Consider the following 4,761-nt stretch of genomic DNA (forward strand, 5'->3'; position numbering starts at 1 on the left):
ATCCACCCCACCCAGGGGAAAGCAAGAGTGAGCTCCTGCCTCATCAGCTGGGCCGGATGCCACCCAGATGCTCATCACTCTTACCCCACCCAGAATACAGGCACACCTCATTTTCTTGTGCTTCACAGGTATTGTGTTTCTTACAAATTGAGGGATTTGTACAACCCTGCATGGAGCAAGGCTCTTGGCGCCATTTTTTAAAGTAAGCTCTAGGACCAACTTGGGGCTTGAACTCAAGACCCCAAGATGAAGAGTCACTCACTCTACCAACTGGACCAGCCAGGTGCCCCGGCTAGTGTCATTTTTTCCAACAGCATTTGCTCACTTCATGTCTCTCTGTTACATTTTGGTATTCTTACCATATTTCAAAATTTGTCATTATTTTTATGTTTGTTATGGTGACGTGTGGTCAGTGATCTTTGATGTTACTATTGTAATTGTTTTGAGGCACCACGAACCTCATCTGCGTGATGACAAACTTAATTGACAAATGCCATTCTGCATCTCTTCCCTAGTTCCTGAGATATGACAATGTTGAAACCAGGCTAATGAATGCCCCAACAGTGGCTTCTCAGTGTTCAAGTGAAAGGAAGAGTCACAGATCTCTGCCCGGGTGGCTCAGTTGGTCAAGCATCTGCCTTTGGCTCAGGTCATGATTCCGGGGTCTTGGGATCGAGTCCTGCATCAGGCTCCCTGCTCAGCTGGGAGTCTGCTTCTCCCTCTGCCCCCTCCCTGTGCATACTCTCTCTCGTGTGCTCTCTCTCTCTCTCAAATAAATAAAATCTAAAAAAAGAAAAAGAAAGAAAGAAGAAAGAAGAAAGAAAGAAAGAAAGAAAGAAAGAAAGAAAAGAAAGAAAGAAAGAAAGAAAGAAAGAAAGAAGAAAGAAAGAAAGAAAAAGAAGAAAGAAAGAAAGAAAGAAAGAAAGAAAGAAAGAAAGAAAGTCTAGAAATGATGACACTTATGAGGAAGACATGTTGAAAGCTAACACAGGCCAGAAGCTAGGCCTCTTGCGCCAGTTAGCCAAGTTATGAATGCAATGGAAAGTTCTCAAAGGAAATGGAAAATGCTACTCCAGAGAACACACAGATGATAAGAAAGCAAAACAACCTTATTGCTGATGTGGAGAAAGTTTAATGGTCTGGAAGAAAGAGCAAACCAGCCACAACGTTCCCTTGAGCCAAAGCCTCACCCAGAGTAGCATCCTGACTCTCCTCAATTCTCTGAAGGCAGAGAGATGTGTGGACGCTGCAGATGATACGTTTGAAGCTCACAGAGGTTGTTGTGAGGTTTAAGGAAAGAAGTCTTCTCTGTAACATAAAAGCACAAGGGGAAGCAGCAAGTACTGATATGGAAGCTGCAGCAAGAGATCCAGAAAGTCTAGCTAAGGTAATTAAAGAAGGTGTCTGCACTCAACAACAAATGTTCAGTGCAGACGAAAGAATCCTCTAGTAGTGCCTGGGTGGCTCAGTCGGTTAAGCATCTGCCTTTGGCTCAGCTCATGATCCTGGGGTCCTGGGATCGAGCCCTGTGTCAGGCTCCCTGCTCAGCAGGGAGTCTACTTCTCCCTTTCCCTCTGCTCCTCCCCCCACGCTCATGCTCTCACTCTCTCAAATAAATAAATAAAAATCTTTGAAAAAGAAATTAAAAAATAAAGAACCTTCTATTGGAAGAACACGCCATCCAGGACTTTCCTAGCCAGAGAGGAGAAGCCAGTGCAAACAGGCTTACAACTTACTGAAAGCTGAGGTGGTGGTTAGCATTTCCTAGCAATAATATATACATGGAATTTTTTTTTTTAGACATAATGCTACTGCACGCTTCACAGACCACAGTATAGTGTGAACAGAATCTTTACATGCACTGGGATACAAAAAAATTTTTCATTTGACTTGCTTTGTTGCAATACTCGCTTCACTGCGGTTGCCTGGCATTTGGTTGGGAAGCATACACGGGCACACCTTGGGAATATTGGGGTCCGGTGCCAGGCCACGTATTCCCTCTCTTCCTCAGAAAAAAATAATGTTAAAAAAAATTAAGGTTTTCTCTGTGAAAGATCTTGTTCAAAGAACGAAAAGATGAATTACAGATGGGGAAGTATATTTGTAAATAACACATCTGGCAAATGACTTGTTCCAGAAGAGACCAGAATATATAAAGAGCTCTCCAAACTCAGCAGTAAGAAAACGATTTAAAAAAAAAAAGTTTTTTAATGAACAAAACATTCGAACAAACACTTCACTAAAGAGACTATAAGGATGGCAAATAAATACAAGATATTTAGCATCATTAGCCCTAGGGGAAATATAAATTAAAGCCACACTAAGACACCAGGTGTGGGTGGCTCATAAACAACAGAAATTTATTTCTTACGGTGCAGGAGGCTGGAGGTCTGAGGTCAGGGCGCCAGCATGATGGGGTGAGGGCTTTCTTGTGAGGGGCAGACTTCTCGTCTCTGAACAGGGCAGAAGGGGGGGGCGGGACGAGCTCTCTGAAGCTTCTTTTATAAGGGCCCAGTCGTAATCCACTCACCCTCCCAACCTAATCTCCTCCTAAAGACCCCACCTGCTAATACCATCACTGTGGACCTTAGGTTTTCGACATAAGAATTTGAAAGGGGTGCCTGGGTGGCTCAGGTCACAATCTTGGGGGTCCTGGGATCGAGCCCCACATGGGGCTCCCTGCTCAATGGAGAGTCTGCTTCTCTCTCTTCTTCTGCTGCTCCTCCTGCTTGTGCTCTCTCTCTCTCTCTCTCTTTGTCAAATGGATAAATAAAATCTTAAAAAAAAAAAAAAAAAGGATTTGAAAGGGCCACAAACCTCAAGCCACAGCACTAGGGTAAATGCAAAATTGATTGTAAGCCACTCTGGGAAGCAGGCATCCTCTTACCTATTTCCTGCTCCTATAAGTTCAGTGTCACAGCAACATTTTGTGTCTGGATCCCTTTATTCGTCATTATGCTCGTGAGATTTGAGCTCGAGTAACAATCATTTCATTGGACAAATGCATCAAAACTCATTTTAAATCCATTTTATTCCTGATGGGCATTTGGGAAGTTGCTGGCTTGGGTTCTATCATCCTTAATGCACCTTTGACTGTATCTTTCTGCAGTCTCTTGGGGCACACTTCTGTGGGGTACACACTATGGACTGGAATTGCCTAATCCTAAAACGTGTGTGCATTAGGATTTAATGACTTCAGGCAACTGCTTTCCAAAGAGACTGTTCCCAATTTAAATTCCCATCAGTCATGGTTCCTAATCCTTGCCAAATTAATATTCTCTAGCTGTTCGATTTTAGCTTTAAATTAAAGTAAGTGGAAACAAATATGTTGACTTCTGTCCTTTTCCTGCTTTTCTCCCATTGAACCTGGAGTTTCCCATCCCGCCCAAGGTCGGTGCTGGGAAGCAACGGTGTGTGGGTGCCCCCTGGAGGCCTCAGGGCATCACAACAGGTATGTGCACACCCCGTTTCTCTGTCCTCCCAGGGTAGCCCTGAATGAACCCCATCTTTTTTAAAGGTTTTATTTATTTATTCATGAGAGACACAGAAAGGCAGAGACATAGGCAGAGGGAGGAGCAGGGTCCCTGTGGGGAGCCCGATGCGGGACTCAATCCGATGACCCCGGAGTCATGCCCTCAGCTAAAGCCAGACACTCAACCACTGAGCCACCAGGTGCCCCTGAACCCCATCTTTGATATGACCCGTGTCTCTAGGCATGTTGTTTACTGTACCAATACTAAATCTACACTAGTTTAGAGTTATTTCCTGGTAGGTATTTATTTAGAGGGATTTCGGGGAGTTAAAAAATTGGTTTTAATTTAAAAAAAAAAATTTTTTTTTTCCTGAAGACAAAATCACTGGTGGATACTGTGTTCATTTACTATAAGAACAACCACCATTAAAAACTTTTCTTTCTTTTTGTGGCACTTGATTATTTTTAAGATGTATTTTACCAAAAGGGACAGTCAGATACAGCAATTCTGAAATTTTTTTAGTAAAATAAAGCGTGGTGTGGCCTTAATAATGACAGCAATGTTCACCTCCCCAAATCTATCTACTCCTCAGCAGAGATTTGACTGAGAACAGATACCAAACTTTGCACATTAGACTCCCCATGCTGGGTCCTACCTCCAGACACATCGCTTAACTGGCCAGGGCAATGAGAACTTTAAAAACCTCTAGGCGGGGGATCCCTGGGTGGCTCAGCGGTTTAGTGCCTGCCCTCGGCCCAGGGTGTGATCCTGGAGTCCCGGGATCAAGTCCCGCGTCGGGCTCCCTGCATGGAGCCTGCTTCTCCCTCTGCCTGTGTCTCTGCCTCTCTCTCTCTCTCTCTCTCTCTCTGTTTTCATATCATGAATACATAAATTTAAAAATCTTAATAAAAAAATAAAAACCCCTAGGCAGCCCTAATGGGTGGCAAAGTTTGAGAACCATGATTTAGAGCAGTGGTTCTTGAGGTATAGTACCCAGCCCAGCAGCGGGAGCATCACTTGGGAACTGAGAAATCCAGAGTCTCAGGCCCCGCCCTGATGTCCCGAAGCCCAAACCAGGGATCTGGACCAAAAGTAGGAATCTAGGTATCTAACCCGAGACCTCCCTGAGATGAGCAGCCTGCAGGGATCTGAGAGACTCTGGCAGACCTGGAGCTGGAGGGAGCAAGGTACTGTGGTGGGTTGGATGGAGGCCTCCCGTGAGCAGGTGCGGGTTAATCCAGGTGAGGTGTCTCATGGCCCACCTTCCCTCTGGCCAGGCCAAGGAGCC

Source organism: Canis lupus, chromosome 1 (genome assembly GCF_011100685.1).
Source record: "Canis lupus familiaris isolate Mischka breed German Shepherd chromosome 1, alternate assembly UU_Cfam_GSD_1.0, whole genome shotgun sequence".
In the NCBI taxonomy this organism is placed as follows: Eukaryota; Metazoa; Chordata; class Mammalia; order Carnivora; family Canidae; genus Canis; species Canis lupus.